The 15,615-nt window shown below is 51.1% G+C and overlaps 1 protein-coding gene across 2 annotated transcripts in view; it reads right to left on the bottom strand.

Annotated features, from left to right (window-relative positions):
* LOC119103374 (ubiquinol-cytochrome-c reductase complex assembly factor 2) overlaps nt 1-15,615 on the bottom strand; it is a 56,949-nt gene that overhangs the window by 760 nt on the left and 40,574 nt on the right. The window lies entirely within an intron of this gene.

The following is a 15,615-nucleotide window of genomic DNA, read 5'->3' as shown; positions in this document are numbered from 1 at the left end:
ACGAGGGCCACCAGCGAGACACGACCAGCCGAGGGCCACCAGCGAGACACAACCAGCCGAGGGTCACCAGCGAGACACGTGACCAGACAAGGGCCACCAACGAGACACGACCAGCCGAGGGCCACAAGTGAGACATACGATCAGCCGAGGGCCACCAGCGAGACACGACCAGCCGAGGGTCACCAGCGAGACACGACCAGCCGAGGGTCACCAGCGAGACACGTGACCAGACGAGGGCCACCAGCGAGACATGACCAACCGACGGCCACCAGCGAGACACAACCAGCCGAGGGTCACCAGCGAGACACGTGACCAAACGAGGGCCACCGCCTGGTCGGTGAGCTCGCTTGCACTGCGATGCGTTAGAGTTGCGTGAAAACAGCGTTATCGAACAAACACCAACCACACCGTCAAGAAACGACGAAATGGAATTAATGCTCCTGGATTTATCCATTACGCCCTCCACAGTAGCTGGCAAGGTCACCCGGCGACTGGTACACGAGGACTGGCATGAAAAAATGGTGTGAGAAAAGGAATGGTGCACTGGTACACGAGGACTGGCATGCCAAAATGTGTGACAAAAGGACTGGTACACTGGTACACGAGGACTGGCATGCCAAAATGTGTGACAAAAGGACTGGTACACTGGTACACGAGGACTGGCATGACAAAACCGTGTGAGAAAAGTCTGCCGAATTCGCTGACCACAATCCTGAGGCGGCTAAAAACGTACAGCGTGGCGCAATGGCTGGCCTATGGTGACGGCCCGGCCAACATATGCAGGGTACATACAGTTGAAATTCAATTCCACCTTAACCTTTCGCTGGCTGTCGCTGTTGGGCGTCAGAGGTCAAGAAGGCTCCCGAAAGATCAAAGGATTCCATTGAAATGTCACACTTGGAAATTGCCAGCATACAACAGAGGCATACACTCAAAGCTGTTGGTCCCAGACCGAGACCTCACGTGACATTCAATTTCATACTGACTGACGCGAATTAATAAATAAAAGGGCAACGTGTTTCTGTGAAAAAAGGACGTCACCATATCAAAAGCAAGTATTCAAGGGTTGCAAAAACGACACCTTTGAAGAACACGTAAAAACGCAAGCACGGAAACACCGATTAAATTTCTTGGCCCAGTCACCCCGCTGCGCCACGGTGACAACGCCACGGCGATTAACTTGCAAGTCCAAATCAACGCTAAAGTTAACGCCCCGCGTTTCTCTGGTTCTGCGGCTAGCGCCGCTTCGGGAAGGAACTGCCAACGCGGGGAGACCCTCCACAACTGTCCACCATACTCAGTGCCGCCGGAGCTGAAAACGGCTGTAGAGGACACTGCCTTCGCAGCATGCGAGACGACCCGCTACTAGCGCTCCTAGCGGCCAAGTTCGGTACTGATGCCCGCCCGGCCGGCCGTAGCCAGCGCCGGCTATTATCAGACCGACTGACTTTCAAGTTCGTTCTTTCCTGAAACATTCGTTACATCACGCGATGCGCGAAGGCATGGTGAGTCCCAAGCCTCACGCATTTGGGAACAATGCCTATATTTTTATTGACAACATGTCTTACATGGCAACAACATGAATACATGTCTTTTTCTGATAGTAACGTAAGGCAGCAATGACCTACGACGTCCCCGGGATTTTTAAAAAAGATCCGCATGCTATCATATGCTATCATGTTTAGACACCGTTGGGGTATTGTTGTGCCCAGATTGATGGAAACCGGTGGGGTGAGATTTCGAGAAAAAAGATGGGAGAGACTGCTCTCTCTCTCTCTCTCTCCTCTCTCTGCTTCTTCTCCTACTCGCTCTCCTTCCTCTCCCTCTCCCCTCTCTCTCCCTCTCTCTCCTCGCATCTCTCCTCTCTCTCTCCCTTCTCTCTTCTCCCTATCTCTCCTCTCGCCTCCTCTCCCTCTCCCCTCTCTCTCCTTCCCTCTCGCTCCCTCTCCCTACCCCTCTCTCATCTCCTCTCTCTCCTCCTCCCCTCTCCCTCTCCCTCTCTCCTCTCCTCTCTCTCTCCTCTCTCTCTCTACCTCTCTCTCTCCTCTCTCTCTCTCCTCTCTCTCTCTCTCTCTACTCTCTCTCCTCTCTCCTCTCTTCTCTCTCTCTCTCTTCTCTCTCTCTCTTCTCTCTCTCTCTCTCTCTCTCTCTCTCTCTCTCTCTCTCTCTCTCCTCACATTCGACAGCATGGCACAGTATGACGGGCGTAGCCACCTTCAAAAACACGGCACAGTGTAACAGGCATGGCCACCAAATCCCGCTGGTGGCGACTGCTGGGAGCTCCTCAAGTACGCCTATGGCCAAGACCCAACTACTCAGCCCAAATCGTGACCAGGAATGTGATGTGCTGCAGCAGACGGAGCGGGCGCCGAGCAGCAGGTCACCATGGATACGTTCAATATGGTTGCATCTTCTGGCTCCACGGAAAATAGAGGACAGTCTCGACGATGGAACGCCTAAAAGCATCATGGAAGATTTGAACCAACTTCTGCATCATGGCCAACCTGCTCAAAGAATAGCGATGTCGTAGCGGACAATTCTTTGACCAACTCACTCAGAACAATACCGCAGCATTACAGTGGCCATGCGTTTGCACATTCCTCGTCACTGAGATGCTGATTCAAACCGTAGATGACGCGACATCGGGGTCAGAATCGCAGCCAAGCCTACGCGTATGTCATAACAAAGATCCCGACCACGCCAATGACATTCTTCTGCCCATCGCTTGCTCAACCGGCTGACCAGACATCCACGCTATCCAAACGGTTAAACTTTCGATCAAGATCAAAACGCATGGTCTGTCTGACACCCTGTAGGATGTGATTGTCTTACATACCCGCCCCGCTGTTCGAGATGCCTCTCTGTGCCATGTCATAGCTTCAAAATGGTAAAGCAGCAAAACTAAAGACGTTTTGTGATACCACACCAAAGAAGATGGCGATTTCGTCGAACCGCATACGCCATCCATTTAGCGAAAGTATAATTCACAGATGCAGAGGTTCTTTATGCTGACATAAAGAGCCTCTGCAACCAAAAACCTTCGCCACTCTTGATCCGAATTCGGCCGCCAATAGCACAGGCTCGTCACTGAAGAACTGGGGTGACAGTGTGGGATGGGATAGCTCAGAGCTGACAGACACAACACATGAACGAGAAGTAGAGGTATGAGGGCCATGCTTTATTTCCATGCCAGAATGGGAGCTTATCACCGATCGATGCTTAGATGGTCAGCGAAAACAGCGCATTTGAAACCTGATGCGTGATATACTGTGTTCACTTCGTAGATAAAGAGAGGCATAAGCATAACCATTTAGCTAAAGCATACCAAAGGGCGGACCCCATTGGGGGAGGGGAGTCCAGGCACCCGTTTGGTGCCCGTAACTTAAAACCACACTGGGTAATCTTCGATAAAAACAGAACAATAACAGTGCGCCAGTGTTCAGGACGCAATTTTTCAGTCAGATATTGCATTTATAATACCTACAAGTATAAAGCACATTAATATGGCACTTCAGTTTGCTTTGATTATTAATAAGATCCATGGGGGAAGGAATGTGAACAGTTGTGAATGGTCTCCGATACCACTAACGTACGAAAATGCATGCGCATCACATCGAGAGGTGACCATTTGCTTGAAGCAGGCTTTACCAAAGGAAGAAATATTATCAATAAGTGGACCCACATACACAGAACTCCAATATGCAATTTAGGCACACCCCTCACAAAAAGTCGTCTGACATTTCAACTTCTTTCACTACCAAAAAATCGCTTTCATACATATTCCCCGCGTCAACGCCAAGCCTGCCTCGGAAGAAGTGGTTCTTGGCACTGACACGGCAAAGCCAGACGCATAGCAACACTGTAATGCCACACGCTATGCTTTTTCTGTTCAGAGGCCAGTGTGGCGGTAGCCTGCTGGCCGGATGTGGCGGCTGCCACGGCGTAGTTCCCCCGCGGTTCGTCGCAATTTACGCCGGCAGTCCCGTCGCGACGGCAGTGTCTGAACATGAAGCTGCACTTTTGCCTCATTACATCCCACGTACCCTTTATTTTATCGTGTCTGTTACCATATCACGTTTGCGGGCATATTATGGTACATTGCGGACATTAGGGCGAAACCTTTAGCCTTCATATGAATACCATCACCTTACTAAAACTGAAGTCGCGACACGTTTGGAAACGGCTTCCCAATCCACTCCAGCCCGTACGTACTGAACGGTGCCCGGTACTCGTAGTTTCTTGACAAGAGCAGAGGTTCATACCACCTGTTATAGCACATGGGTCGGGGCGGCCCGTTTGGCGACCGAGAGCGCTTCTCGTCCGACCCTTGCACAGCAAACCGGGCCCATCGGCAGTCCCCGGCGGCAGCGCTGACCAGAGCTCAGGCCGGAAACTGATCCACCACTCTCCATGTGCATAGCTTCTCCTTCTTTCCTGTGCTAGTTTCACTGAAGAATCAATGAAAACACATTCTCCACATAATGTAGAACCTATTTTCACTAACCTTTCAAAGGTCTAAAAAGGAAACAAATCAGTGCCACAGGACCGATATAAGTCGGTTCCTGGACTGGGCTCGGCAAAACAATACGCGCCACACGTCGCATGTCCGTCCCAACGCGCGCTGCCGTCGCACGCAGACGGCCCGCCGTAAACGCGTCTCGTCAATACCCCACAACAGCACGCCAGAGAAGCCCGCCCGGACGACCGTCTTGGCAGCTCGTTATTGTACCTCGCCATGCCGAGGCACGGCGCCGGCCTGCGCTGGCATGGAGGGGGGGGGGGGGGGGAGAATGAGAACATCGCCCGCTACTGGCTCAGCGTTGCGTCCAGGCAACGAGAGCAGCGACGACCTTTATCTCAAGCATACTAATCACCTGGGTAATGCTCGTATCACTTTGGAGTCATGTTCATCACCTATCGATTTTCGATTTTTGCAAGTGAGCGACTTGCATGCAAGTCGCTCACTATGTAACCCTGAATTGTGGAGACATGAAACAGATTCGTTACAAATTGACAAAGTCGTCACAATTCGACCATTTTAACTTGAAAAGCCTGTGCAGCTTCTTCGCATGAAACATGCAGATTACCTTTCGAGTTGTTTCTCGCGACAGAAATTTGCATTCCATTGCATTTCATCAGACAGCATATCCCCGATCCCAAAAGACAGCGTTGTCTCTCTCAACTTATGACGTTTGGTTTCAGGGACGCCTCGACTGCTTTTGCCAATTTGCGTCCCCTCCCTCTCTCTGATAGATGTTGCGCGTTGCGCACAGCACCACACAGCACCACAGCACCACACAGCACCACACCACCACACAGCCGCCCAGTCACCACACAGCACCACACCACACAGCACACCACCACACAGCACCACACAGCCGCCTGGCCAGTGTTACACGTGCGACTACCCGCGGGGCGTGGAAGAGGCTCCGGGGCAGACCGGCAAGTTGTTCTTTTGGCGTCCTGCCACTTTTCAAGGCCACATCCCATAACAGGTCTGGTGGACATATTTTCGAGTTCGCTGCTTTTGTTAGGTTGACGTCCGCGCGCGGCGGCTACGTGCATATCTCACAGCTCGATGACTGGGAGGTGATGTTTCCATTTCTGATGCGAATGCGGTGTACCGTCCCCTTTATCATGCGCATTCACGGTGGAGACGTGTCCCACCTTTATCAGTTACCGCTGCTCCGTCACGGTATCTGAGCCGAAGCGTTACACACGCGGGAGTCGTGCGTGGGACACCGAGCGCTCTGTTTGCACGTGGTGTGTGGAATACGGAGTGTGGCAGGTGCAGCCATGGGCTTGCCGCAGAGTTCTGTGGTGAAATGGTCCAAAATGCCTGTCGTTCGGGGGGGGGGGGGGTGTCTACGAAGGCCATTCCATTGGTATTCGACCGTTTAGTCATGAAGCTGAGGGCTGGGTGGAAGGAACTGACATATTCCAAGTACGCGTTTGGGGGTGAACACACCAGCGCTCCCACACACCCAGAATGTTGTCAATGCACATACCTCACACCAAGCGTTGGTTGTAGCGCTTATTTGTGTGCCGCCAGCAAGGGTGATTCAGCCGCAGTCGTTATCGTTTTGGCGGGTGGTGAGGTACTGTATCGCCCAGAGCTATCCATGCCGTGCGCTTTTCGTAGTTTTATCTGAGCTTAACAGCGCATCGTTCAGGACATCGGACAACAAAGTTCAGTTGCCATTCGGCGTTAGGCCAAACCCTTGAACGCTTGCTTCTGGAGGAGCTCCATAGATGCATCGATGGCCTCAACTACAGGCACGTGTCCATACAGATCAGCGACGTCCACGCTGAAAGCAGCAGGCTCTAGTGGGGGACCGCGTAGCAACACACCATTCAGCCAATCAATGTGTTCGGAAGTGCATGAAGCTCCAGCTCAGGCGCGCTGGCATCTGAGAACAGATCCAGTCCGCTTCCGCCCGCCACGCCGAGCCCCAGTCCGCGCGCTGAAGATCGGGACAGGGTGCTGCCCAGTTTGCCTTGCGCCATGGCCGCACGGTGAGACGTTGGCACACATTGCAACATGGCAGACGTTGGGCCCCGGCGGAGACGACGGCATGGTACGCCGCCAATCCTGGCCAGGTGGTCAGCGAGCGGTTCATCGGGGCTCGGCTGTCATGCGAGACATGACATGTCATGCCATGTCGTGTTATGTCATGTCAGCTTAGAGCCGCGCACGCCGACTGTAGTATGCTGTGACATAAAAGCCATCCTCACTGCAAGGCGAAGACAAAGTTTTGGCGAATGCAAATTGAAATGGCTCCAGATCGCTTCATATCAGTTTGCAAAGCATGATGAATAGTTATCGCGTTACGCATTTCTTCTGAAACAATGCTACATAATACATGGGAAACTCTGTCGTTTGCCCTCCAGTAGCTCGAGAACCATCGGTGTTAAACACCAGCGGTAAACCTGAGATACCTGACTTGAGGGCTGGCCGCGGTCTAGCCGGGTCCGCTGGGGTGGCCCGGCGTCTGCACGGAGCTGTTTGAGAATCACATCGCGTGAGGACTGAAGTGACGTCGAACGAGACGCAGCGACTTCTATTCACAGGCCATGGAGCGGCCTCCGATGCAGGAACTGACCACGTGTGTGGGACTCGCTGGGATGGCAACGGTCTTTTTGAGATGCGTGGACTGGACTCTGTGTTTGACCTATAGCCTCCACCACCTTGGAACGCGCCAGGTTAACTGTGTAAGGAGTCTCCTCAGGCCACAGCGGCCGCCTTTGGACGCGTGGCTTACATTCTCTGTGGGGCCTTCTGAGATCACAGCGGAAGGCCTGGCACACGCTGCATGGAGCTTGCCATGGCCTCGCAGGCCATTTCGGGACGCGTGAACTCAACTGTGTGTTGAGCGGGGGAGGCCACAGGGGTCCCCACTGGAACGCGTGGCCCGGCCTCTATATGGAGGTTGCTGATATCACGGGGAGTCGTCTCCCGGTTATGCACGCGAGGCGTGCTTTGGAAACGTCGCGCCAAGCACTGCGGTTCACAACTGGTGCTTCACACGCTGTCCGGTCGAGCTCGGCCGGAACGTCCAGATCCGGGACCCGGGACGGTTTGACCTACAAGCTGGTCTGGTTCGAGGGCTGTTAGCACCCGTGGCTGGACGACATCTGATGACAGGTGACAGCTGACATGATGACAGGATGACAGCTGATAGCCATTTGGGTTTTAACGGCGCGTCAGCCCCCTTAAAAGCCAATAACTATCCTACGATAAGGAGACCAAGCCACGTTTCCCTACGGCGAAAGCGTAGACTTTGTCGATGCTCTTTTGGCCAAGGTCTTCCCCAGTTTTGGTCGTTGCCAACTTGATGGTTAAAAAAGGAAAATGATACCAAGACACAACTTGGCTCAGCAACTAGGTCATCCTGACGTCGAAAAAAAACATTGCTACTGATGATATGGAGTTGAAGCTTCTGGGGAACCAGTGCGAAGAGGCAAGGACATGTCAGTCACCGGACACTGCCACAAACCAAGAGAAGACTTGAACTACCCACTGGAGCTCTTCAGCAGCCTGAAGCCCTCAGGACTGCCGTCACAAAACTGGTATCCAAGGAAGTCGAGCCCCTCACGGTCATTCGACACCTGGATTCCCAAGTTATGCAATAATGACCACCACGCGAGACGAGACCGAGGAAGCGAAGATCATTCCTAGAATCCCGCCCATCCCATCTGACATGCTGTCCGCATGACATGTCGCCCGACACCTGGATTCCCAAGTTATGTAATGGTGACCATCACGAGAGACCAGACCGAGGAAACGAAGACCTTCAATCCAAGAATCCCGCTCGTCCCATCTGGCATGGCCTTCGAGTTCAGACGGGTTCGATTTCCTGTCAGGAAGAACCGCACCGTGACGATGAACAAGAGCCCACGACAGTCTCTGGAAGTGATGAGTCTCAACCGGCTTCAGCCAGTGTTCCCGGGGTCAGCTCTACGTCAGCAGCTCCAGAGCTAGCAGCCAACCTGTTTATCATGTCGGATGAGGGCAAGACCAAGGCCTTTACAGCGAAGCAATGGAACCGTACGATTTCTTGACGCAGAAAATCGGTTGCAAGATTGAAACGCACACTGGCTTTGAGCCTGCACCTGCACATTGCAATGTTGCGTCGTGCATGACCTCGTTACTCAGATCCTGACCGCCAATACTGGGAGCGTCAGGGCATGACAGCGGACCGTAATGCCATACCCCGGAAAAGCGCGTGACCCTTCTGACCTGTCAGCTGATCAAACAGCGACTCAGAGGGACGGGGCGGCCCGCGTCTTGTCAGAGACACGTAGTGGGTAATTCGATACCGGAGTGTAACTTCAGAAAATTGTACGTCACCGTTTGCCCATGATCTTTTTGAAGTTGACCGTTTGGTGTTGTAACCGTTTGAGATCGCACTCACTGTTTTGCTCCAGAAAATGATTTGCGGTGGGCAATGGCGTTGGAGCGTGCTCCACTATAAACTTGAAGCATAAATTCAAAAACCATGGTCCACATCCAATCAACTTTTATGGTAACACCGACTACAACTATCTCAACTAGTTTCTTTACACCGGCCTTTACTGCCCGGGCATCGCTGGGCACTTCAGCTAGTGGTACATATTTAAACGACATGTCTTCGTCCGGCAAAGCCAGGTCTCCACTGCATCGCAACAGGAATTTTCGAGATAAGGATAAATTTTGCATGATCAGCTGCCATCTGTGAAAACGGAGACAACCAATGACATACGCGTATTTGCTCATCACTGCTCCGCGCTAGCAAGCAACTGCACACCTACAGACGCCACCAAGCCCAGGAAGGAAATAAAATAAGAACACATTGTCTGATCTGTTATCATTAGCTGTACAATATACCCAAGCGGCTTCACAAATCAAATACCTGGTGCATTAATCACAAGCCTTTCGGGACATGGTTGGCCGGGACTTGGTTGGTACAGTTAAGTGACCCCTAGGGTTACCATGTAAAATTATCATTTTACAGCGTGAAAAAGGCAAAAGCGGTGAAATTTTTGATCATGCAAGAAACGACAAACCATCGATGTCAGGGGACAGAAGCCCAGCAAAGTCTGGAACACTGTTAATTGTAAATTGCATTATTTGTATGTTGTATTACATCAACATCTCGTGGTAGATTTCCATATATTGCGGGACAATGAAGTGCAACACAATTTTATCATCTGGCTACCAAGCGTACACCGTACATGTCCTTTGCATGTCTTACTGACACGCTCACGTCCAAATTCCGTTTGGCTTCTCGTGATATCCTGAACAACCACACTCCCGTCTTGCTCTGACGCTAATATTTGCCCGCACCGCCTCGAACAACCATTCCAGTCTTTTTACTGTGCCGGCGAACCTATGAACACGTATCTTCGGAATTTGTATCAGGTAGCTGGCGTGACCGAGTCTGAGATCACCGGACTCGTGCAGCTGACCTCTTCCCCAGCTTACTAACTTCAGATCGCGAGTCCCTAAGTGCATATTGAGCTTGCAGCATTCACGGGTATGATATGTTTTTCGACAGCAAGCGAGTCACGGAGAGGACATTTAATTAAGAAAGGATTTAGGACATATGCTATAATGATGTGATGCAAAATATCTGATCTACTGTGGCATGCATTGTAAGACAGCATTTTAAAAACTAAAATATAATTACTTAAAAATAGTCAGAACTCATCTATAATAAATGAGGTGAAAAACTTCAATATCGAAAAATGTCGCATATAAGGGATATATTATAAAAATAAATGATGAAACAAGAAGACATTACGTCTCTGTCGGTCCGTCTTTGCTTCCTAGTGTTAAGATTTACATGATGACTTCCACGGGGAGTGCTTTCCTTGCGTTTATAATCTATTGGCAATTAGCTTAGAGAATTCACATAATCAACAAATACATAAATATTCCATCCCGATCAGCAAATCATTAAGCTCGCTGATCATGAACCTTATCAGCTTCACGAACGACAACGTGTTGTAAGTTCAAGAAAGGTGAATTGTGTACCATTAACTACACAAATCATAGATAGGCTGATTCAACATTAGAACGTCACGCTCAATTGGTCATTTCTGTCAAAGTCAAAGCTATTGCGTACTAGCCGTTTTCACGAAGGGTTGCGGCGCAAAACTGTTAAAAGCTCTGAAGTTTTCATCCTTCGGTTTATAACGAGAGAACGTTCATCGAAAATTTTCTGTCATAAATGCTTGGAGGATGTTCAAAAAACATGTTTGTTAAGATGTATATGTTGATCCAATTGCAAATGGTATAATCCAAATCATACTTTTAGAGCGCTTACGATGCCAAGCCTCTTAAAAACAGTCGGCGTTTTTAAAGTCGTAGTTTAAAGTTTTTAGTCGTAGTTTTTAAAAACAGTCGGCGGCAAATCTGACGCGGACTCGACAAAACAAACTCCTATATTCTGGCTGCGTCCCTGTCCATATGTATGCAGTACTTACAGGGCTTACACACCTCGACATGACAGACCACGAATTATCGTTGAATGAAATGATGCTCAGAGTCGGCCTGGCTCCATACAACACCGCTGTCAAAAATAATGGCGCAGCCAGCATCCCACGCCCTTGATCGACCAACACGACTGGCTCACCCGCCTGGTATTCTCATTGAGTTTGGGTGAACAAAAGGCGAGTATTCTTGCATGCAATCACCTTATTTTCTCAGGTAGATAAACGTGGCTCAGCTATGGAATGTCAATGAAAGCGCATGAAAAATCATTTACTAGTCAGAGTGTTTCTAATGTACTTATGCTTCAAAAAAACATGCTAAAACCTTCATTCTTTCAGCGCATTAATCCATCGTGAAACGACTATTGCTATTCAATTGTGGTTTTCAGAAATCATTTTGATCTGAAACTAAACATAATCGTGCGAGCAGCCATAGCATAATATTTCCATCTGCTGTTGGTTCCTGCCTCAAGTACGAGAAACGAGAAATGCAACCATACATCAATGAATCTTCGTTGGGTGGTTTAATAATCACGCTTCGGCATGGCCTCCTTCCGAATAGTCCTACTACCGACCTTAAAACGGCATCATGCCAGTGACACCCACGATACCATGGTCAGGCCATGACCTAACTCTGGTACACCATTTCAAAAGCCACCTTAGCATTCATGACGCCATCATAGCGTCATTCAAATCCTGCCACTCCATAAGCCATACGGCGTTCAAGACCAATACAAATCTTATTGTTGGGGCGTTCACATCTGGCGTTCGTGAGCGCGATTTCCAGATATAACAGCCGTCAACTGGCTCCCAAACAACGTTGTGTGAGGTACGATGACGTAATCAAACCATGACGCATTGGGGACGATATTTACTAAACAGAGATTTGCGCTGTCTGAAGCAGTCTTTTCCACTTAAAAAACATACCAACAGTTATAACTGAGCCCGTTTCGTCATATCTGCTGCTTGCCTCGATATCTTCAAATGTGAAGCATTCCCTTTCATGTAACTTCTCAATACCACGCACTGCTGGAATGTTTTTTCCCAGGTCGGCAGTGGCGCGTCGCCGTTTCAGGTCCTCGCCGTTAATGCTGGCCAGATATGCGGCATCAGGTCGCAGTATGCAGTGCTTCAAATAATAGTGCTGACATCCGCTTATCCACTATCTTCTTAATTGGTGTTGACCAGAATCTCTGGACGTACCATTTGCATCAGTTGTATCATTATTGCCGACAGTACGGAAAGTATCTGGGACTGGGACTGAGGTGCTTGTGTTTCAAAATGGTCATGGCAGTCGGTGAGGCGTAATGCCCCAATCACTATCGTTATAGATCGCATTTTTAGAACAAGCCCTACACATTCATGCAATTTTGTCCCCATCGGTCCTTATCGTGCAATACCTTTCAGAAGACATGCTTAGTGCCACGCTCTACACCTCCACGCTCTCGGCATGACTCCAGAATTCTGCACGCCAGGTGTGGCCTTTCTAGACATGCAAACTTTGTTGAGTGGTTCATCAGACCCTTGAAACCTTTTAGATCTTTAAATTTGACAACACCGGGGACCTTAGACGGGGCATCGTGTCTGCAAACTTGTCTGCAAACAACAGATAGCTGCCCAGACAGGTCTATTCAATATTCGGATAATCGCAACAAGGTCATGAGATAAGATGCGACAAACGATGGGAGCAAATGATTTTTGATGGGCGAAAATGAGCGATAAACGAAGTCCCGGCCAAACTGTTGGCTTACTCGGCAGTCGCGGCCGGTATGGGGCCGAGCGGGCTGTGTCTGCCGCTGACTCACCACCGCCGCCGGCAGAATCCAGGACAGCGTGACGCCTCCGCCATCGCCTCGGCCCCACTCACCGGCACTGGCAGCGCTCGCGCCGCGGCGCGCCGGCCTCAGCCGGCCGCGCCGGTGAGTCCGCCGCCGGCGTCGACGGCGACGCGGCCGCGCCAACCGAAAGCCGGCCGCCAATCGACAAGTGTGCGGCAGCCGACACCGGCGGCGCGGGCTCCACAGGCTGCACTGCGCGGCTGCGCACGTGCTGGGCGCCACGAGAGCGGCGCCCCTCCGGCCCGACCCACGCGCGCTCACTAGCGCGCCGAGAGCGCGGCCGATGGCCAGCGGCCGTGACCAGAATAAAATAATGGAATGGGATGCGCGGCGGTGGCAGTGCGCCGACACACAGGCGCCGACCCTGGCCGCGACAGTCGCACCGGCTCGGGCGCGCGTGAGCAGCGCACACCCTTGTTATGCCGACCGGCCGGCCAGACGACACGACTCACGTCAGCGGCCGCCAGCTTCATAACACGAAACGACAAGTAGCACGTTACGCAGTCCACATAATTCACCCGACGTGATTTAAAAGAAGCATAAAATCGTCGTTTCGTCATGAAAACGGCTACATGGCGCGTGCATGGCGAACGTAATCGGAATAAGTCAGAGTCACGCAGTGCAGTTAATGGGCGCATGAGGTAGGTTACAATTGTTACAAAGTCCCTGCACACATTGACTTTCCATGAACAGAAACAGGCCCACCAGACGCGCCTCAACAGCCAACGCCAGACGGATTGGGTGCGCATTGAGCGCATTCCAGCATGCGCGAGCGTTTGTACCGCCGCAGCCAAGCACTGGTCGGTTCAATCCGACCACTTGAAGAAAGGGTCTTGAAAAGTCCGTCTGAGCAGGCTCACGGCGCAGTTCAGCTATATGCAGCCCCGCACTTTCAACTGATGGCTGGGCTTTGAGCTCTCCATTCCACATTCAACTGGCCTTTTTCCTCCGTCATGACTACGCTGCTGTCTGATCCATCGGCGGGGGAAAGGGATCCTCATCCATGCGGTCGACTAGGCGAGTGGGACGATCCTAATGATTCGGGCCCCAGCTGAGAAAAGCCACCAATTGCGAGCCAATGAGCGGTTTGGATCAGCTCTGCCGGCAGCCCCACAATGGTCGACCATCGCGGCGATGCTGGTGTTGGGTCGGTATTCACGATGGCCATCAGACAACACGGACAACAACAGACCAGGCACCAAAGGCGACAAACCGAGCAACTGACGCGGACGGTTGCTGCCAAGGTGACCGGCAGTCACGGCTCAGGGTCACGACCCGACACTAATTGGCAACAGGTCTTACAGAGGTCATGCTCAGCTTCGTGTCGTTGAGTTGGCTCAGCGGCACCGTCCCGGCGCGACGCTGAGCAGGCTCGTCGCGGGACGCCGCAGTTCAATGTTCCGCTTGACGTGATCGTGTTCTGATAAGTCTGCATTCTTCACCACTGCACCACTGTACCAGTGCTCAAGCACTGCACCACCGTACTAGTGCTTAAGTACCGCGCGTTTCATCGTCGGTACAAGTTGTCTTGGCACGCGTCTAGCCAGGGAGCCGCTCAAAGCAGGCATTTTTAAACAACCGATTGAAAGCGGCAACAATTTTGAAAGATGTGAGACCAAGAAATCCTCCCTAATGATTCACAACTTCTAAGGAGCTTGACAAGTAAGCGTGAATATAAAAACGTCTGGATTGCTTGGAGCATCTTTCATACTTCATCTTAGAGCGTGTTTCACATAACGCACATCGCAGACAGGCATGTTTCCATTACCGTAAAGGCTCATTGTCCATCGGGGGAATACCAGGGGTGTAAAGGCACTTGACATATGCGCTTGCAGTAGTGGAGTAGACTTATCGAGCTGAAATCGGTATATGTAATGCCTTTTGATAGCCAGCGATCCGTATACATAAGGGTCAAACACGGATTGCAATTTAAGGGCGAGTCGACGCCGGAGGTCATTTTGCGCCAAATGTGGATGCTGATAGACATTTTTAGTGAGTTAATTCTCACACAGTTGCCGGAAGGACGTGTCATCATAATACACTGCTGCCAATGCTGCAGTGGTCGAAGGTCGAGGCTTAATGCCGTTCGTCTGGGGTATTACACCCACTGCTGAGGTTCAGGGCCTGCATTCAATCCCTAATGTCTGGATCTGGCGTCGGGATTGAGGACACCAGGAACGCGACCGATCAATGTGACAAACACACATCTTCGAAGAATCCGCATCGTAAGAACCCAACGCACTGAATAAGTCCGTCAACTTTGCTTTAGTTCCGTGGGGAGGGAGGATTACCAAAAGCGGCTTACCAACCACGAGGGCAGAGCGAGTGACATCTGCAGTAGGGATTTCGCCATGTTTCTAGTGCGCGCAGGCAGTGCTTTAGTGGTCCGTGTGAAATCATCGCAAGGGGGCGTCCTTTTGCGACTTTGGACGTCCGATGAGGGAGATGCACCTGGCGATCGGGAGACGGGGAGACGCGTCGTCCAATGAAGGAGACGCTGCTTGGAGTGGGCACGTTTTTGTGAACTGGAAAGTATGTCCAAGTGGTTTCAGTTTCACACATTTGGATTTGAGTGAGCGGTTTTCATGTCATTGCTTTGTTGCCGAACCCAGCGAGAAGCGAGTGAGACCTCCCACGAGAGTGACAGTCAGGGAATCCGTCCAAATGGAAACTGTTAGATGAGCATGAGCCGCGGCAAAGTATTGCTGACCAAGTCTTCTGAAACGCGAGAAAGCTATTTTACGATGAAAACACCACAGGTCATGAACTTTAAAACCCTGACTGCTACTATTTGGCAAGAGCA

The sequence above is a fragment of the Pollicipes pollicipes genome, unplaced genomic scaffold (assembly GCF_011947565.3).
Source record: "Pollicipes pollicipes isolate AB1234 unplaced genomic scaffold, Ppol_2.1 Scaffold_2555;HRSCAF=2994_pilon_pilon_pilon, whole genome shotgun sequence".
Taxonomy (NCBI): domain Eukaryota; kingdom Metazoa; phylum Arthropoda; class Thecostraca; order Pollicipedomorpha; family Pollicipedidae; genus Pollicipes; species Pollicipes pollicipes.
Note: the sequence above shows the minus strand (reverse complement) of the source record. Positions and strands in the feature narration are given on the sequence as shown.